At 38.8% G+C, this 21,764-nt stretch overlaps 1 long non-coding RNA gene across 1 annotated transcript in view; it reads right to left on the minus strand.

Moving 5' to 3' along the window:
- Positions 1 to 8,464: 8,464 nt before the first annotated feature.
- Positions 8,465 to 21,764, minus strand: part of LOC134477551 (uncharacterized) — a 38,788-nt gene continuing 25,488 nt past the window's right edge. Inside the window, exons 2-3 of the long non-coding RNA XR_010049569.1 lie at positions 9,259 to 9,343; positions 8,465 to 8,819 (exon numbers count right to left, since the gene is read on the minus strand). This is a non-coding gene — a long non-coding RNA (uncharacterized LOC134477551). The remainder of the gene's footprint in view (positions 8,820 to 9,258; positions 9,344 to 21,764) is intronic.

Genomic DNA, 21,764 nt, shown 5'->3' on the forward strand with positions numbered 1-21,764 from the left:
ATGACCAACCTAAATGAATGTGAGGGCTCAGGCCAAGAGTGTGGAGGTTTGCTTGCAATTTTATTAAGCCCTATGGGTAGAAAGTGAAGATATTTATGCAATAGGACATCTGGTCTGACAAAACACTGTTGCACCTAATCCCATCTGTACCTGGCAATCCTGGGATGCAGGACTACAGGGAGATAAATGTCTCCACTTGCAGCATGTTCTCTAAAGCACGTCTCTTCCTTGCTCTGCTCTTATTAGATGTTTCATGACCAGTAAATGTGACCACAGGGTACCCTTTGGGACAGTCATTCCTCACCCTTCTCGCAGTGAAGAGGATATAACTAATCTGGGTGTTCTCAAGGACTTATCCTGAGGACCACTCTCTGAGAGCTCCCCAACCTCACAGAACTAAAATTTCCCCAGTTGCCCAAAGTGGTCCTGCCTTTTACCCTCCAGTGTTCACTTCTAGCACACCCACCTCAAGCATCAGATGATTAGACTTAGTAACATTATGGAAGGTTTGGGGATCACTCTCCCAAAATTACAGAAGGGTAAACTGAGGTACATCATATCTTCAAGGTCAACAGTTGACTGTTGTGCTTCCTTTTGGGAAGTAATAGAACTGTATAACATAATGTATGCAGTGAATCCCTCATGAAAACAATGCCTGAGGAATGTCTAATACTCTTCCCTCTTACTTCTTGCAGTGGGTCCTGTAGGGGCAATGTATGCTGAGAGACGTTATTGCTATTCTCTTTCTTTGGGTTGAAAGGGTACAGAAAAGCATAGGACCAATTAGATGCTATATAGAATTATCATTGCTAGTAGTTGTTGAATGCTGTGTGCCAGGCATTGCTGATATATCCTGAATTTTTCACAACTCCACTAGGAAATACATACATTTACCAGAGTTTCCTATTTTACACATAAGGAAACTGCAATTTAGAGACAAGAAGCAAAGTCACCCACCCACATTAAAGGACAGGAGCAGGTTTTTAGCCCAGGCAGTTCCATGCCAGTCTAGTGCCCCAGTTTTTTAACAGTTCCCAGCAGATTTCAATCTTGGAGTCTCCTAATCAGTGCTTGTGGGCAAGGCTGATGCCTGTCCTCCCTAGTGGATTCCTCTCAGCACCTCTTGGTGCATTCCCCACCCTCCCTGTTTTCTGCTCACCTTTCTCTCACCCTGAAAGCATTGCCTATCTCGCAGCTCATCTCCCTCCTCCCAGACCACTCCCTCTTGACTCTTCATTTCTTTCCTGACCTCCTTTGCAAGGTTGCTGTAGCTCTTTTTCATCAGTCTTCTCCTCCTTCCCCTAAGTTCCCACGCCTGGGCTCCCACATTTCTACCTCCTGTCTCTTCCCTCTACCACCCAAAATGCCTCATTTGGATCTTAGATCTGGGTTACATCTCCTGGCCTCTCCACAGTTTTGCTAACACAGACAGTACTGTGTAAATACACTGACACTTTTCCAGGCAGAATAAGTATGTATTCTTATTCTCTTTGCAGGTGGGGAGGCAAGATGAGGGGAATTCGTGCCTAAGTATATGTACTTTTAATTATCTTCTATTAAAGGGGCAAAAGGGGAGGACAGGAAATGAGAGGAAGAGGGCTTTCAGGAGCCCAAAATAGGAAGGCCCTCACTGTTTGCTGGGCCTGAGACCTAAGAATGCCAATTCTTGGCCTTCACCACTCTGAGGTACTAATGCTGATTCCTGATGTTCACAAAGGCCTAAGACCTTCTCTCCAATCATCGCTTCCCTGTATATCAGTTGCCTGTGACCAGATCCATGGTTATCCCTCAAACATCTTTCTGTTTAAGACAGTGACCTTGGCACCACCTTGCCCCAGGACTTTGGTATAAGTTATCAGCTTACTGGTAGATCACCATCCATTTTGAGGTCAAAGCTAGTTTATTAAAGCAGAAAGAAATCTCAAGGCCCAAATGTTAGACAAGTATTTAATTATGGGAGCACAGTTTAATTACTTAGTCCAGCTTTATATGACTTAATTTATAAATATAATTTACAGCTCCCCTGTTTCTTTCTCAAGCCATTTAGCTCATTAATAGTGCTGACTATAAGAACTCTTCAGTCTTTTCCTGCTGGGCTCCAGGCCAGTGATGTAGCAAAGTAAAGCTGGGGGGGGCAGGGGTGGAAGAGGTGGGTGCCTGTAAGAAGCAGTTTAATACTGGTTTTGTTCAGAATTTCCCATGCATTTGGGCAGTAAAAAGCAGCTAAACTTTTATATGTTTTATTAATGTTTTTTTAATCCAATAAAGGCATGGTGCATCCCATGACCCATTGCCTAGACCCAGGATAAACCACTTGTCCCTCTGTCTTTCCCAAACCTCTGTCCTAGACAGTCTTCCCTTTCCCACAGAAACCAGCTCTGTGTAGCAACCTGCTAAGGCTTCCCCTTAGAACTCCCCAAGAAGCATTTGTTCATTCAATCAGCATTTACTTGGTACCCACTGTGTGCAAGATTTGGTGGCAATGAAGTGTAAAGTCAAGGTAAAATACAATATAATAATTAACCGTGCATACTCACTATGCACCAGGCACTCTGCCAAGCTTCTGCAAACATTGCTTTTAATTTTCAGAGCAACTTTGGAGACAAGGCTCAGATTGTTTTAAACAGTGGCTGTTGACTCTGGCTTCATGTTGGAGTCACCTGGGGAGTTTTGACACCTAGCTCCCACACTCTAGTTTTTCTGACTTGTTGGCCTGGGCTGTGGTCCAGTCAACAGGATATTTGAAAATAGGAGAAAACTAAACAACAACAAAAAAACTTCTTCAGACAATTCCAATGTCCAGACCATTTTAAGGTGCTTAAGTACTACTGATTTCAGCAATTTCTCTAAGATTGCATGGATAGAGGTACCAGACTCAGCACCTTGTCCTTTCACTGTGAAAGTTGGAACAGATGGCCTGTACCATCAAAAAGATAAATTGCCAATGTGGGTTTCTTTGAGGAATCTCCATACTGGTCTTCCTAGTGGTCATATTAGTTTATAATTCCATCAACTCAACAATGTAGAAAGGTCATTTGTTTTCTTCCCAAAGTTGTACTACCATTTGTTATTATTTGATTTCTTGATGATTATCATTCTTTCTGGAGTAAGATAGAATCTCAGTGTTGTTTTAATTTGTATTTTCTAATGACCAGTGATGGCGAACATTTCTTCATGTATTTATTGGCCATTTGTACTTCTAAGAAATATCTATTATTGAGTTGCCTTTTGATTTGCTCTTCTATTTTGGAGGATGCTAATTTTTAGCTCATTTTACATTTTGGATATTAATCTCCTGAGGAATAGCTGGTAAAATTTTTTTCTTATACTGTAGGTTGCCTCTTCATTCTGCTAGCTGTTTCATTTGCTGTACAGAAGTTCTTGATATAATTCAATCTAGCTAGTCCTCTTCTAGTTATCTGCTTAAAACAGTTGAAGACATCATATTACAGTGATATATGCATGCCAATGTTTATAACAGCACAATTCATAACAGCTGGCTCTTGAAAGTGACTTATATTTCCATAAACAGATGAATACATTTTAAAATGTGGTATTTGTACACCATGGTGTCCTATTCTGCCATAAAAAAGAATAAACTTGAGTCATTTGCTGGAAAATGAATGTACTGAGAGCATAATGCTCGGTGAAATAGACCAAACACTCAAGCTTAAATACTGCATGGCTTCTCTTATATGAGAGATTCAAAATACAAACAAAGAGCAAACTGGGAAGACAGATAATAGAAAGTGTGTTGATAGATTTTGTTCAAATGGGAAAAGGATCAGGAGATGGAGGGAAGAGAGGGAAAGGGGACAAAAAGGGAATTAAAATGTGTTATTACAGATACCAACTCCCTACAAAGAATGTAGTCATTGTGTAATGCAAACATGTACTGGTTAAAAAAAAAAAAAAAGGTAAGATAAATTGCTACTAAAGTGAGGTAACTTGTAGGTTTTTCTTTTAAAGAGTTTCAAACTGCCCAGAAGTAGGCAGAATGGTGAGCATGATTTCTAGGGGGAAAGAACCATATGAGAAAAATGTAGACATTAGAAAAAGTGCAGAAGTTATATAGAGGAATGAGCAGACTGGGGCTTTGGAACAGCTGAGGGAAATAAGGCAGGAAAGGTAAATCAGCAAACTAAAAGGCGGTGCTTCTCACCTCACTTCAGATTAAAGCCTGTGTAGAACAATGATCATATTCTATATGATCGTTAGAGCAAATTAGGAACGAATTAGGCTGCTTGTGGCAGAATCAGCATATCAACATACCTGACATATCCATTGGGGAGCTTTGGTATAATGCCTTGAATATAATCCGAGAAGTTTGAAATTTATTCTGCGGATGATAGGAAACGAATGAAGATTTTATATTAGATTGTGACAGCATCATTTTATATAGAGGTACACAATTAGGAAGAGACTTGGAGCCACTCATTAAGAGTCCAATCAGGAGGCGGCCACGTAGTGCAGAGCAGAGATGATGCAGATGGGCCTGCATTAGAAAGAGGAGGGACGTGAGGCAGACGGCCCCTGAGCACAGCTGGGCAGACTGCAGTGTGAGGGCCTGGGCGAACAGGGCAGAGTTCTAAAAGTACTGTAGCCCCTTTCCCCGGGTCCCCACTCCTCTTGTGAGCGGTATGATGAAGGTCACCTAGGAGAAGTGCTGTGAGAGGATACATGAAAGGGACATGAGAAAGGCTGGCCCAAGACCAGCACTCAGAAATGTCCATTTCCCTTCCCCTTGACCTTGTGTAGTTTCTGATGCTTCAAGTCAAATAATGAGGATCATATGAATGATTCTAATTTGTATTAGTTATATTTCCCTTTGTAAAATGTCTGTTCTGCTGTGTGTATGTGTGTGTGTGTGTGTTTAAGTAAACCTTCTATACAGTCTCCATTATGAATTTGCATAGCCTTTGTTAGTAGACATTTTTTCCCAGGACTGAGATTGAACCCAGGACCTCATAGTTGCTAGACAAGTGCTCTATAACTGAGGAACAACCCCAGCTACCCGTAACCCCTATTTATTGAGAATTTGCTGTTTAGGATCAATATTTTAAATGTATTATCTCATTTAACCTAATCCTAAATAGATTGTCAAATCTGACTTAGTTCCTATTTTTGTATAGGTCTCATTCTGTGAATGATTTGTACATTTCTAGAGTGTTGAAACAAACAGAAAAGACTATGCAACGAACATTGAGACAAAGCTAAAATATTTATGTTAACTTTTCAGGAAACATTTACCAATCACTGCCCTATAAGATAGGTTCTTAAACTATGCCTACTTTATGGATGAGAAAATAGTTATTTTTTAAAGTGAAGCAATTAAAAAGGCCACATAGATAATAAGTGGTAAATCTGGGTTCCAAGTCTAATTTCCATCTCCGTGTGCTTAAACCGTAATTTTATTGCCTTAAAATATATTACATTTCCCTTTGCCTTTACTGGAAACCCAAACCTGATCCATCCATAGCTTGTTCCTGAAGAGAAGGACATACCTTCTCTGTGGTCTACATCTTGTGCATGCCCCGCCTTCCCTGCCTTTGTTTATCAAAGTGGGGGAATTTCTGGCCCAAACTCTGTATTCCTCTTCCCTCTCCTACATTCCCTGTGATGTTTTCAAAGCTGCAGTGGGGGCAGCGCTGCAGGGAGCCTGCTGAGAAGGGAAGGAAAGGAGTGAGAGCACTGTGGACAGGAAGTCTGGGTCCCAGCCTGGGGGAAGGGAGAGAAAGCAGTTTCCCTCCCCAAGGAAAGCTGGCCTGATTTTCCCATAAGCACAGATCTGAGTGGCCTCTTTATCTGGGTTCGAGGAATGACATCTGACAGCCACCCTTCTACCAACTCCAGCTGAGAGGATAGTGGTCAGTGCCAACTGTTTCCCGAAAGAGAGGCAAATATAAGGCCCTGACCCTGAGAGAAGGATGCCTGCAGTGTGTGCTTGTATATTGTCCAGCTGAGGAGCAAGATGTCCTGCTTTGTCAAATACACTGATTCATGAAGCATGGCCACATACACCATCAGTGTGCAACCAGCATTCAAAGACTCAGAAAGCATAAATACACTTAAACCATAACTAACTAGAACATGACTCCAAGTTTTAGGTATTTCAACAATCAGTGTGTCCTAGGGACACTCACCAAAGAAAGGGGGTATAATTCACAATTATTGAGTTTCATACTGCCACGGCTGAGCTGTATAAGTAAGTATGCCATTCAACACTGACAGTCCCTCGCTGTTAGTTATGTCCACTTTCTAAAATAAAAAACTGACATGAGAGATGGATTCATTCACTCAGATGCTATTAAATGGGCCTCCTTTGAACCTTAGCATTTGAAATCCTGAAGCGAGCAGTGAAGCCCCATCTCTACCCTTCCCTTATTTCCATTCCAGTAAAGGAATCTCAGGCACCCTCACAATTGATGGATGAATCATGGCACTAATAGCCACAAAGAGCTAGAGAAGACACTGTGAGATATAACAGAAGGGTCCAACTCAGTTTGAGAAGCCAAGAAGACTTCCCTTAGGAAATAAGCCTGAAACTGAGACCTGAGACATGACTTAGAAGAGGGACGTGAGCAATCCCAGGATGGAAGAAAGCACAAGGATGTGGAAACATACAGGAGAGCTGGAACTCAGTATGAGAGGTAGGGACTTGTAACAAGTCAAAGTCCCTGAGACTTGCAAAGCCTGGAGTCACACCCGGCCAGCATCACAAAGCAAGCTGGGTGTGGACTTTATTCCAAGAAGGAGCAAAAGAATGTAGGCCATGGAGAAACCCAGAAGTCATGCCCGTACAAGTGGGAAACAAGTGATCAAATACAGGTAGGAGTCTAAAGTCTGAGATTTTCCCACTGTACCCAGAACATTTATCTGATTTTAAAAAAAAAGAATAGCTTGCAGGTGTGAAGTATGATCAATTAACAGACTGTCTGCTAACTGAAAGGAAGTCTGATGTTGGAGGAAAACCCTAGAACAGGAGTCAGAATTCTTGGGTTCCGTTTTTGCCTCTGAGCCTTCATAGTCCTGTAACTGTGTTGAAGCTTTCACCCTGTTTCCTCATGCCCAAAAAGGAAAAGCTGGATGAAGGGTTCAGAGAGTGATTTGCAACTATGAAGAGCCCAAAGCAAACAGTGCATCTCAGCTCTTATTTCATCAGCATCTTTGAGCTCTGAGAGTCTGTAGCTCTTAGCATATAAACTCTGTGACTCTGAATACACTTTCTCGTTCCCAGGCACAATAATCAATCTTCATTACTTCTGGAGAACAGCATAAAATTTTCTTTTGACATAACCCCAGAATCTTCCACTAAACCTTCCGAACTCTCGTCTCCAGAAGGAACCATGGATTTTATAGTTCACTTAAATGTTCATATAATTGATTTGCCCCTCTTACAGGATTTACCCACACAACCCACAGGCAGAAATTTAATTATGGTTCTGAAGGGACTTACTGTTATAGGACTGGCAGAGCTTTCTTAGGTTAAGTGATAATTAAAGCTTAAATTCCATTGAGGTCAAGCACTTTTAAATGTGATCTATTCCCTCCCCCCACCCCATATTCCAACAAAAATAATTTAGATTTTGAAATACAGGATAATCCTAACAAGAAATTAATTTTATATCACATATAAATTTTTCCCATTTTTATTTGTTTCCTGGCTTAGCAATAACAAATTTCCATGTATGCTCGTGTGCCGATAGCATATTTAGAGGGGTTGGGAGGAGTTGGGGGAGCTACTTAATGATTATGGCAAAGATGTAGTCCTAGGCTACTTCTCTATGGCTGCCCCTACCCCATCACTCCATCAGTTTTTGCGTCTTTTTTCTTTGCCCAGCTGGTGTGTGCTTTCTCTGGGAATGAAAACTCATTTTAATATTAAGTTAAGCATGGCATAATTAGGAACACAAATCTGCTGCAAGAAAACAGTACAATTCATTCAAAAGCCAAGATTCAGTGACTTTTGGATGATCTATTGTTAGGCTTCTTTTACATCCTCATTGCCCTCCAGCCTAGTGATTGAAGACTGTCTGCATATGTAAGTATGCAGCTGTAATTGGCCTGCTAATATACTCTCCCAGGCAAGCTCTGTTGTTGTGGAAGAAGAAATAAGATAACTCGTCTCATTTTTGTAAATCTAGAAGAGGTAGATGAGCTCCTACCTAGGTTCCTCCTATGCCAGATACAAGAATAGAACTCTCTCTACACTGAAGCAGAGTCACAAAAGGGTATTGCTTTATACTAAGTATGAGTTCTTATTTTCCACAATAATCTTTCCTTGACCTTTGTTTCCATGTTTAAACATCTACCTTCTTTAATAGATTCATTTTGTTTTAAGATGTGGTTGCTTTACCCTTTGGTTGACATTACAGAATTAAAACAAAGTACATGCCCCCTCCTGAACTGCCCACTTTTTGTCATTGGAAGACTTCATAATCAACACACAAGCAATCATGTCAAGTGCTCATTTATATAACTGTGTTTATTTCTATGGGTGTGTATAAATGTCTATGTTAGCAAAACCTAAAATCAAAAATGAGTTTATAATACATTAAAGTCAGAGAGTCACACCATGATTGGGCTTTGGGCAGGCAAAGGACCTGTGGCTGGTTTCCATATTATACAGCACCATCAGGGTAACAAAATCCTGTATGATTTAGTGCTTACTTCTCGGCTTCATTTTGTGCTACTCTCCTACTTCCTTCTCTGCTTCTGCCATGCTGCAGAGCCAAGTCCTTCAAATCAATGCTGTTTGCTGCCTCCAGGCCTTTACACACGCTTTCAAGCTGGCAAGCACACAGTCGTGAGTTCGATCCCTGGTACCAAAAAAATAAAATAAAATAAAATAAAATCCTAATTTCTTATGATAAAATGTATCTTACTTCTAAACTACCTGCAAAGCCTAGCATAAGAGTGAATACAAGAGAAATACACAGCAAATACCATTGACTAATTACCTATTGACATGCCTTTAGGATAAATTTCCCATGAGTCAGTTAACAACGTGGTAAGCTGCTTAGGAAGGTACAAGCTGCCACAGGGCAATGGGCCTTGTCTACCATGTTCATCATTTCCCCAAGATCTGACACATGCCTGGCACAAGTTAGGCGCTCAATAAATATTTATCAAGTAAACAGATGAATGAACAAATGACACAAAGGCAATAGTGAACACAAGGCCAATTTTAAGGAAACTTCAAAACAAAACAAAACAAAACAAAAAAACTCATCCTCTTCTCATCGCCATAATTCTTACCTTCAGCGAGTGTTAATTACATTTTATTCCTCATGTCTTCTTAAAGATCTTTTAGAAGAGTCTCTACTCTTTTCTTTGATGGCCTCTGTAAGTATAAGGAAAACAAATAATCATAGCAGACATTTATAAGTAGCAACTTTCTCCTATACAGATTTTTTAAAACACCAGGAATGATATGGATAACTGATCTACCTCTTCTTTTATGGCCTTCTTTTGTGACAATCACTATAAATCAAGAGCAGTCTCTAATTGAATATAAGCCACCATATATTCATTCTGTGATAGGTATATTTTAAAAAATATGAATAAGATTAGAATGCAATAAAGGAGAATGTAAACACTGTTGTATAACATGACAATTGCTGGGGAATGGTGGAGTATTTAGGAAATAACAAAGATGTCTTGGAGCATGAAATAAACCTTCAAAAAGAAATTCATTGGTAAGCTACTCCTTTAAGATGGTAGGATCTGGCAATTAGTGGTGGTTAGAGGGGAATTCCAAGTAGATACAATGCTTGAAGTCACTGAGTATGTACATATCACATCCTAAGTCTCAAAACAAAAGTTAAAACAGATGTTCCCAATAATTTTAACAACAAAGGGTCCCATTCACCCCAGATGGAAATATGTGTAGGTTTGTAATTCCTTGATTGAGAAAACACATCACAACAAAACTTACTACATTGTTAGTAGAAGCTTTAGACAAGTGTGTTTTATCAGTCACCAAAGCATCTATATACTGTGTAGTCAAAAACAGCACTACATGACATCAGCCCTAAAGCTCATAGCTACCTTTCCTTTCTCTAAATGATCCATTGAAACTAAAATGGAGAATTGTTGTCTAAGAAAAATGTAATCTTCCTAGAAACTCCTACTGTTGAGGGCATCAAAGAAGACTAGGATTTTAAGTAGTTCTTCAGCCTCATGCAGACAGACAGTGTATGTCTAAGGGAACAGAGGTGAATTTGAAAAGTTTCAAAGAAAATGCCACTCTTCCCATGAGTAAAATACAGTACTGACTATCCAATGCTACTATCATGAAAGTAAAGCCACCCTCATGCAGGCCTCTAATTGACTTGGCAAGAAAATCTACTTATTTATTAAAAAACATAAACAGCTCTTAATTCTAAGATCTATAAAGATCTTTGCAGAGAAAATGTACCCAATGATCTAATGTTCACTCAAAAATTAGACTTGGAATTATCAACAGATACTGAAAGAACACTTATCATATGTGAAGAAAGAGACCAAAGTACCAAGCAACTGATCAGAGAGGAAACAGATAATTCAGGGAACATTAAAGAACTTTTAAGTTTTTAAAATTATAATTGTCAGAGATTTAAGATGTTGCACTAATTAAATAACATGATGCTATATAAAAAGAAACAATCATTTTAAACCAGAAAATAGTCCTCGGGAATTAAAACTTGCAAAGCAAGAAATTCATTATATAGATTGAATAAGACAATGAACATAGCACATGACCAAAGTATATACCAAAAAGAAGCCAAGGGAAAGTTCCCAAAATTTAGATTAAAAAAATCTAGAAAATGAAAGAAAAAACAGGAGACAGAACAAAGGGAAGCACAAGCATTGGAGATGTGGTGTTCATTTCCTGGTCTGTACCTTCATACAGGATGTACGGTCACCAGTAAAACTAAAAACACAAACTGTCAGCAATGACTGATTCTATGACATGAAATTGTGTCACTGCTTCTAGGACAAAAGACGTTCTTCTATGGGCTTCTGTGTCCTTTAAAAAAGCAAAAAACCACCTAACGATACACTTCTAAAATCTTTTACAAAGCTACGCTTAAAGATGATAGCCCATTGGCAGAATTGAAACAAATCTCTCTCCTCCCAATCCTCACCTAAGGATTATTTAAAGAAATAAAGCTAGAACTCTTCTCTGCTAAGGTGAAAATGAGGATGCCTTGGAGTATGAAATAAAATTTTGGCTTATAAATAAATAAATAAATAAATGCATCAAAAATATTTGATTCTGCTAAGTGTCTGGGGTTGTTTGAGTGCTCCAGATAAAGCACCTAATGAGGAATCTTCCCTCATGCAATTTATGGCCTTTGCTTAGCACAGCAATGCTATCATTATTACTTTGCAATTCACAGGCTCAATGTGATTTTAACTGAGGAATGTATTTCTCCATGAGAATAGACCAAGTTATTTTCAAAGGAAAAAAATTAAATATTTCACAATGATGAGGTGTGTTTTCTGTTAAGAAAGTTCATGTGGAACTCACCCTCTCCACCACACTACGCCAGAAGACATTTTCCCAAGGTAGGGTGGAGAGGGTGTCCACATGGGAAAGATTTAAAGAAAGAGCTTCAGGGAAAGGACAAGATAAGACGATCAAGGCAAAGAATTAAGAAGCTGTCATGAGACACTAGAATGTTAGGGACCTTTATATGAGACCAAGATAGAAATAAAAGTAATCAGCAGGCTTTCTGCTATTTGAGTTGCTTTATTGACCTGTAGAGTAAAAGAATTGCATGTCCCTCCCTTAAAGCTTGCTGAGACTTTGTCCTGAGGAAGAATAGTACAAAGATACTGAAGATCAGTTCTGCTCTTTCATCAGAGGACATGCTGTAGTTCATCAAAAGAAAGGCCAGTACCCCAAATTTGAGATCATGTTAGTGACAGACAGACATGCTCTTTCCTTTAGCATATCCCCCAAGAATACCTTCTGACTTCCATCCAGAAAGAACCAAAAGAGGAAGATCACTTCCTTCCTTATGGACTAACACCCATGATGGCTAATAGATGGGAGATAGAGAATGATCATGAAAGAAACTAGATTAGATCTACATGAGATTGAGATATCCCATTTTCTTTACATAGCCGATGAAAAGCATGCTATGTTTTATGAACTTATAACACACTTATTCAAGTTATAAATTTCTTGATTTATGTATCTTTTGAAATAATTCCACACAATCCTGGACTACTCTAATTGGAAACATCAGGGCTAGTTTAAAGAATATTTTCTTAAAAGATGTGAGAAATGAGGTCAGAGAGGTATTTGGTTATCATTTTGAAAACTATTTCTTGTTCCATACCAAAACTTCAGAGTCCAGAAATGTATAAAAGAATTAAATGAACAAAAAAGAAAGAAATGAGAGAGAAGAAAGCTTTTAAGGAAGAGAGTGACATAATCAGCTGGTTTTTAGATTCTGGCAACCTCTCAATAGTGAGTTTGAAAGGAAAGAGGTTCAGACAGCTCAGTTAGGTTGCTACTATAATTGTTCGGGCAAGAAATGCCCTAAATTAGGACAGTGACAATGACGAAGTTGCCTCTTGTCATTACTGCAGACCCTTCCTGCTGCACACTTTATTCTGACCAGTGCTGCAGGCACCATTTATGCACAGACTTTGACTACCTCGGGCAGTGCACACAGGGAGGCTGCTCCCTCAGCTACAGGCCAGCACCTCATGTCTCTTGACCAGAGTCTTCTCTGATGTTGCTGCATAAACCACCGCAACAATTTACTCTGCAATGTCTCATGCACAACCTAGAAGGATAAGGGTACTAATGTCCATGTACTAAGGTTTGAACGGTAGTAGACAGGAGTCACCTCTTAGACAGTTCTGATGCTTTCATCAGGTTGCTCAAGAGATCTTGCAGGATGACAGTTTCAGTGAGATAACATTGATTGACTGGGCTTGTTCTCATTCTCTCTTCATGCTCCGACTCCCCTCACTGTTCCCTGACCCAGTGTCAAATAAACCACTGTTCAGAGATCATGTCTCAGGATTTCTCTTGGTGGAAACCCAGTTGAGGCAGGTAATCATAGAACCTAACAATGCACAGGATGTTAGGGTAAAGGAAAGGAGACACCTCAAAGATGGCTAGAGTTTCCATTCTGGGTGATGGAACCAGCATGTGTTGGGGCTACCCTCATGATAGGTCCATCCCCAAAACATACATCCACCCACCCACCCACACACACATAAACATACTTCTGCATAATTCTCTTTTCATTTTTACATACAGCTAGATTATGACTCCTGGTTTGGTTATCCAGCTGACTTCTTAAAACTTTTTTATTATCCCATATATATGTTCTTCTTTCCTCCCTCCCTTCTTGCCCTCTTCCTCTTCCTCCTCTTCTTATTTCATTTTTCCCCTCTCATGTCTTTTTAGTTCCTATTATACAATCTTTTTTCACATCCTAAGGTAAAATTCTAACTAAGCTAAATTTACATAGAAAGAACAGAGGAGTAATTTTTATTAATGGTGGAAGACAAGAGTAAAAGTAATCCATCACTGTGCAGGGTGCTTTGTTAGCATCTTCTGGTTATTTGGAGTCTACTAGGGACTGACTATCTAGGTTCATATATAACGCATGATGCAGCCACAGCTTAGTTTGTGTCTCCACTGGATGTGGAGGGGGTCCCTACGGTGGAGTCTGAAGATGTCCTGAACCTTCCTTCAACTGAGGCTTTGTCTATGTGCAGTATAATATGGAGGTGGTGGGTGGTGAGCAGTATATCATTTTGTGTATCAGTGAGTCATGTTACAAACAGACTCTATTTCATGTTATAAATTTACATTATAAAGTCACAGTGATAAAAATATGAGTATGCAATTGTGATCATTCAACAAGTATGTATTGAGATATATATATTCCTTGAATTATGAAGAGATTACATCCCAATAAACCCATGGCAGATTGAAAATGTTATAAGCCAAATGTGCATTTAACACACTTAATCGTAGTGCATGACTGCAACATGGACACTGCAGAATGTTGTTTCCTTTATGATTAGGTGGCTGACTGGTAGCTGCTGCTCACTACCACTTCCCAGTATGGCAAGAAAGTAACACACCAGGAAAATGTCAGAATTCGAAATTCAAAGTTCAGTTTCTACTGAATCCACATTGCTTTCATGCCATTATAAGGTTGAAAAATTGTGACTTAAACATCATAAATCAAGACCAACTGTACTGTCTCACTCTGCCTAATTAAACTCATTAATGTAAAGTCAAGCATCTTTTATGATGAACAATAACAACACCCCCCAAAAAAACCCCACTCTATGTTATCACTTATTACCCGTAAGTTGGAATAGGACAAATGAAAGTAGAGGTCGGCATCCTCCATGTGAAAATCTCCATACCCTCACACATGGTAACAAAATTCTGCCACTGCTCCATTTCAGCCTATCACAGCATAGCACCCTAACTTTCTCATGTCCAGATTACAGAAACCTAGCAGAGTACAAGTCAGGAGAAATTGCTCTGTTAAGAACCAACCTATATTTGAAAACATATTCTTACCTCTGTAGCAAGCCCTTGCTTTTAATTTCCTTCTAATCCAGACACTACCTCTGAGATCTGTCCCTTTGAACTGATGCTAGCAAAATCTGATCTTCTGGCCAGGGGTCCTAAACTCCTTACTATCATATACTTTGATGAGAAATATCTATATAAGCAGAGAAGACATGAAAGCATTGATTCCCTTTAAAAATTCCACGTTGTATTCAAGGTCAGTTTCCTAAAGATTCATTTGGAGAAAGAGGCTAGAGGGGTGTCTGGGCTACCTGCCAGTGGAGCTAAGTAGAAAACAGCCAGATGAGGTGCCATTTTTTCCACATGCAAACAGTGGCGATGAGGTTTGTTTATGCCTTGTCATGACTAGACAACCCAAATACCACCAAGCCTGCATCAGCAGTTGAGTCTGGATTTTGTCATTGTCAGTCTCTGTGGTATTCAGAAGAGATGCTGGCTCAGTAAGACCAGCAGAGTTTAATTTCCAAATGCATCTGAAATCCTTTTAAGCCCTTTGTTGGAGGCATTGCAAAATCATGGTGGGTATGAGCCTTTTTTTTTCCTTCAGTGGTTGCGTCACAGTCATCAAGACAAGCACAACTGGCTCTTTCTCCAGAGACACATTGGCATCTGTGGTCCAAAGGTTAAGCATGCTGGGGCCTGGCTTGTTGAATTGCTTTTCATTAGAGAGTCCAAGGCAGCACAGGCTGAGCTCAGCATCCCTCTGGGGAGTGGGAAGCAATTTCTCCCTCTTCTTTCTCCAGGGAAGGCAAGCAGCATATGGTGTTCTGTAGGTGACATAAACAGTTAATTTCCACCGGATTTTCTGTAGTTTCAGCAGCCCTGGGAGTAGAAAGGACAGGTTCTTTATAATGCCCTCCAGTATCTCTGAGAGTTGTTTTCAAAGTCTTTTTGTTCTGCTGATTTTTTTTTCTCAGCAATTTTGTTTTGTTAAAGAGATAAACACTTGGTTTGGGGTTGAGGGGGATTTAGCCACTTTGATTTTTCACTGCCTTCATCCAGGGCCTCTGGGGTAGTTATTTTAAGTCCTGAGAGAGCCTTAAATGTTCCACCCTTACTTGTATAGTCAAACACTTCTCTCTCATTCACTGCATGCTTCTGTCTGATGTTTGTTAATGATTGTGGAACCATATTGGCCCATACGGAATAAGAATCAGCTAAAGCAAAGACGGTCAAACTCAGTGGTGGTGGTATTCTAGCACATGTGTAAAACAAGAGGGGAAAGATGAGAAGGAGAAAAGAATAAAAATGAGGGGAAAGGGAGAAAAGAGAGAGAGAGGGTTAATAACAATAAATATTTACTTAGAATTTATATGCCACTCACAAGGCACTTTAGATGCATTTTTATTTGATTCTCTAATTCTCTTCAAATCTTAGAGAAGCAGGAGTTATTACTACCTCCATTTTGCAGAAGAAAAAATTGAGTCCTAATTTGTACAGATTCTGACACAAAATCTGAGTTTAATCATCATGTAGTATAATGCTTATCCGTAAATTACTTCCATTATTTCTCAGAATTCTATTTTGTAAAGGATAACATGTCACTCATTTTTCATAATAATGAATTCTGAGACTGATAATGGAAGATTTGTGCATCAAACACTGTGCTTGCAGCTTTACATACATTATCTCATATAAATTTGCATATATTTGTCACTCAATTTGTGTTCACACTTTACAAATGAGAAAATGGAAGGTAAGCCTTTTAAAGTAACTCACTTCAGTTCATATAGTCATTATACAACAAACTAGGATTCAAACTCAAAACTGCTGATTCAAAAGTCCAAAGTCTTCCCAGCACATGTACCATTTTTTTCATGTTATTTTCTTGGCAGAAAAGTCCAAGAGGAGAATACTTGTTCAATGATGTTTGCGTTTATCAAGATGGGTGTCAGTATTTCATTTTTAATTATAGATACATTCACTCATTCAACACACAGTGTAACTAAATTTGGAAAGACAGACACCAGAAGTACAGAAACAATTCTTGCTTTTAAGGAACAAGGACAGATTCTTATTACACACACACTTTCAATGGAAGGCAGTAAGCTTAGTAAGGGGCTGTTGTATACATACCCAGAGGAGAGGCATAGAACGCAGCTGAATCTCTGGGAGATTTTGTGCCATCTAAACTACTCCATTATTTTTCAATGCTTCATTTTGCACAGTTGACACCATTTTAGGGAATAAAAATGTCATGAGGGGTTTAGGGCACTGAGAAATAAAGCAACTTTAGCAATCAATCAATAAATAATCTCGAACTTTCTACTCAGAAAGTTTCCCAGGTCTCTCACCGCCTCCTGAAGAATAGAGCAGCTCAGCCAGGCCATCCACATTCTAAGGACACAGTCCTCTATGTTGTCCCAAGATTCCTGGCCAAACTCACAGACCCCAGAGTTTCCTCCCTTCCAGCCCCAGAAGTCTTTGACTAAGATGGGCCCAACTGTCCAAAGACATGCAGTGAGCACCTCTTCTGTAAAACTTTGTACCCTGAGACTGGAGTTGATGTCCTTTGTCTGAAAGACAACTGGCTAGACTTGACTAGGCCATGAGAAAAAAACAGCATGAACAACTCAAAAGGGAAAGAGAAAGACAGAAGAGGCAAATGAATGTAGACAGAAGAGACTGCACAGTCCCTAGAATATGAAAAGAGAGTCCTTGAAATTTTCTGATTTCTTACAAGTTTCAGTGATGCTTACCTATATTTTCTGTCTTTGAGTTTCTCTATTTAACCCACTAAATTATTTGTGTGTGTTAACTCAGGTGAATTTCTATTTCTTCTTACCAAAAGTTTCTTGGCTAAAATACCTCCTAATCCTTTTTGGTTGAGTCATAGATTTATCTTCTTAATCCATTGTTTCATCTCAAGAATCAGACCCAACCACAGCTATGCATAATTCTGTAAGTATATTTAGTCTGTTGCTGCCTCTGTTTCTTGATTATTGATTCTCTGTGCTCTAAAGATCTATCACTTAGATATCTGAGTGTCCGCCTGTCAGTCAGGCTTTGAGCCCCGCCAGTGTCTTCCTCCAGATGGTTCCTTTGAACTCTCTTGGCCACAAGTAAACTCTTACTCTTACACAGGGCTTCCTAAAGTGGTTTCTTGGTTTTAGGGTCTGTTTCCTTAGAGTAGGGTTACTAAAACACCCAGCTTCTCTTTCATAATATAGTGTGGTCCTGTGACAGAGATTTTTGTCTTTTCCAAACTTCTTTAGTGCTTAGCATATAATAAATATTAAAATGATGTGTCTAGAATTGATGTATTTAAGTTACTGTATTGAATGTATTTAAGTTACTGGAAAGTATTATTAACTGCAAATATTAATTTTGGAGGAAAAAAGACAAATATCAAACATATACTGAAAATTCAAATTAAAATATATAGAGAGATCTTTGCAACTTCAATCAAATCTTAAAGCTAATCTACATAATTTCACTACCAAAAAATTCCATGCCCATGTGATTCTACATAATATACATATACCAAACTGCATAAGGAGACTTAAAGTTAGGAATCAAGTCTTAAGATGTTGTATGTTTTGAGTGATAAAGAAAATCGTGTTACTTATTACCGTGGTATTTATCACCATACAACATGGTACGTAACCATTGATTATATCTGATATATTTCTCTCTGACAGAAACAGAAGAGAATGGACTTCATTTCATTTACTGTCATATCTTATGTGCTTAGAAAAGCATATGGCATATAGGTGCCATGTGATCAATAATTGCTGAGGGAATGAGTGAATGATGACTAAATAGGGAATACAAAAGCACGGTAGCTATAGCCTCTACCCTCAATCAGTATGCAGCTTTCTTTTAGCCCGGAAAGCACTTTTGAAGTCCTGCTCAGATCCTTATCCAGACCAGTGCCTGCCTCCTGAAGCTGCATTTAGTGCCGACTGCCTAAAGCTGCCCCTTTCTCCAGTGGATGGGAACATCTATTCAAAAAAGCCTGGAAGATGGTAATTAACTCTAGGAGTGGTGAATAGCCAACCACTGACTGATAAAGAGGTATAAACATAGGTCACCTCTGTGTAGGAAATTTTGTGATGTCATACTAATGTTTATCTGGTTCTTCCTCATTCCATTTCTTTCACTTCTGGTATTTTTTTTTAACCTGGGAATGCTCTTTAAAACTACTAGTGTAAAGATTCTTATCTCAGGATTTGTCTCTCAAGAACCCAACCAAAGATATTTGGAGTTATTCATTAAGTATTATATGCCATGCCTTATTTTTGAGACTTAATCTCTCATTTGGAAACTTAATTTAATCTTACTTTTACTATCAATTTGCAAGACAGTTTTATCCTTTATTTATTCAAGTTCATGTAAATTAAATCACATGCTTAATACATTCCACATGATTAAGGTCAGATTTAAATACATTCTACCTAACTCCCTCATTTTACATTTATGTAAAAGTTCATTCATACATTTCAGAAACATTTTAGTGACAAAAAGAGAAATAAATGATGTTTTGTGGCAGGTCTTTGGCTAGCCAGAATATATAATTGGTCATAATTATTCCATCCCTAAAATTCAGAGTAACAAGTAGTCTCTCTTTTCCCAGCATGGCTTTCTTTCCACATTCTGATAAGAATCCAACTTGGAGGTTTACATCCTAGGGAGTTTTTCATTACTTTCCACTGCCATCGGGCTCTAAGTAATTCTCAACACCATGGGAAAGTAGGTACCTGCTGACTTATTTTGTTGATTGATGAAGACATCACATTGAGTGATATTCCCCAAGGCCACATAACATATATTCCTCAGATCTGAGCATTTCAAATTCCTTACCTATACCTCAGACTTTTGCATTGTTATCTTATACAAATCCACCCCTTTCATCGTTCCAGTGAGAGATGAGACACTGATAGGAAACTTTTGACTCACATCTCTGACTGGCTGTGTCTGATTCTACTGGTCAAAAATGGGGAGCAAACATCTACACGTGAAACAAGATCAGCTTTCCAAGGTTGCATTTGAGGTAGCATTTGAGGTGTCATAAATCAGATGTAATTTGGAGTGGCTGTACGCAGATTGCAAATTTGTAAAGTATTTGAAATTAAGAGAAATGGATAATTTAGTTAGGTCTTTCCTAATTGGGATGCTTGAACTTCTTGGCTCTATCACCTGTTTTGGAGATCCACTATATTTTCCTAAAGGAGATTTTGAACTTCTAAATTTTTAAATTTTCTAGATATGACTAAGCAGGACATTTTCTACCTTAAGAATTCTAAATATTGTGCAGTTTAAAGTTTTAAACAATTGCTTTAGTTAAAGATAAATAGTGGAATGATATATTACAAGTCAAATGTGGGTGTGAAGGATGAAATACAATCATAATGCCCATAGAAAGAGAAACCATATTGAAATTGTGGCTCATGGACTGATAGTTCTTTCAATTGGAATAGTAAGGAATATACATTAGATAATGAACTTCTGTATTCTTTCTGTAGGCGATATTTTTGTTTCTGTCAAAGCAACGCTATAGATTTTCTGGCCCTATCTAGATTACATTTGTACTTTGACTCTGTCAAAAAAGAAAATACAACAAGGAGATTTCAATAGAACTCTAATATAAAAAATGGAGAATTGCAATGTTATCCTCAGGATATGAAAAAAAGTGAACTTCACTCTACAAATGAGCTGGCTTTTTTCCTTATTTTGAATAATTTCATACTCAAAGACAATCTTAGTAAACAAAGATTTCCAGATATTTTAAATATAGCAATGAATGGTTGGTGTCAACATCTTATGATTATAATATGAAATTTAAAGACATTATTATAGAGCAGGGAGACCAATGCCTTGGGTCATTGAACTTGGATTCCATCATAATATATGCTAACTTTTTGACATTGGACTCTTTGAATATTCTTTGGCTTCACTTTTCTCATTATTTTACAGTAAGAGAATAGAACTAGACAACTTCTGATTTTTCTTTCAGCTGTATATTTATGTGAATGCATAATTATGGAATTAGATTAAATATGTTAGAGAAAGATCTCAGAGTTTCCATGATAATTATGCCAAATTACAGGGATCATATTTCTTTCTAGGATATAGTAACATGATGAACATAACTCTTTCCCCAGAAATATATATTATGTTGACATCTGCTCATATAAAATATATTGGTATTATTATTGAATGTCGGGAGCTGACACATGATTGAGAAACTATTATTGATACACTGAAATGAAATTATACAAGGAAAAACATCTGGATCATGACTCTGGAGAAGTGTTCAAGATTAACACGATAAAACAGACAGCATAAACCTAGATAGGTAAGAAGTCTGGCCCAGGTAAATCAGCCCATACTGGAAGTGTGGAGGAAGTTCTGTAGGTCAAAGCAGACAGAACCCAGTGTCTGGGAGCAAACAGTGGATAATAATAGCTCTGAAGAACATAAAACATCCAGGAGAGGTCAAATGTTGAGGCATAGCTTATTTCTTCTCTAGGCTGTTTTTACCACCCTCTTCATGTAGGTAGCTGTGCCTACTAGGTATTTGCTATAGTCCAAATAATGTGAAAAGCAATACTGAAGAAATAAAGACATTGTCTTTATTTCCAGTGAGACACTGGAAAATAATATGGAGGGTTTCTTCCCTTCAAGCATCAGAAGAATTAGATGGATTAAAAATAATGGAATAAGGAGATGAGATACAAAGAGAAGGGAATGGGTCTCTGTCTTTCTCAGACACTTACTTTGTCCTGGCTGTGTATGAAGGGAAAACAAGCCACTTCCTACTTCCTTTATACCCTCCTACAAGCTGAACCAGTACTGCTAGCACTAGGGAGCAGGATCTGGGTAATAAAAGTCTGGCCATAATCCTCACCCTATGGAGAACTCTACACAACAGCTGGCTCAGCCTTAACCTCCACACAGTAACTTCTCTTGAGTATTCCATAAGAAAACAGTGTAGAAGTCTACTCTCCACAAGGATTGTCCCTTACTTGAGGCTGCCAGATGTGGTGGCACACATCTAGAGTCCCAGTACTCAGGAGGCTGGGGCAGGAGGCTCACCAATTCAAGGCCAGCCAGTTCTACACAGGGAGAAGCCCTGATAGAATCTCCCCTCTAAGACTCAGTTACGAAGGACTTCCACTCACACCAGCCTCTCCAGCACCCCTGTTAGGCCTGGGCATCCCTGTGAGCACCAAGGCTGCACAGCAGCCACAGGCCT

This window comes from Cavia porcellus, unplaced genomic scaffold (assembly GCF_034190915.1).
Source record: "Cavia porcellus strain 051 isolate PalLab524CR breed Dunkin Hartley unplaced genomic scaffold, mCavPor4.1 scaffold_9, whole genome shotgun sequence".
In the NCBI taxonomy this organism is placed as follows: Eukaryota; Metazoa; Chordata; class Mammalia; order Rodentia; family Caviidae; genus Cavia; species Cavia porcellus.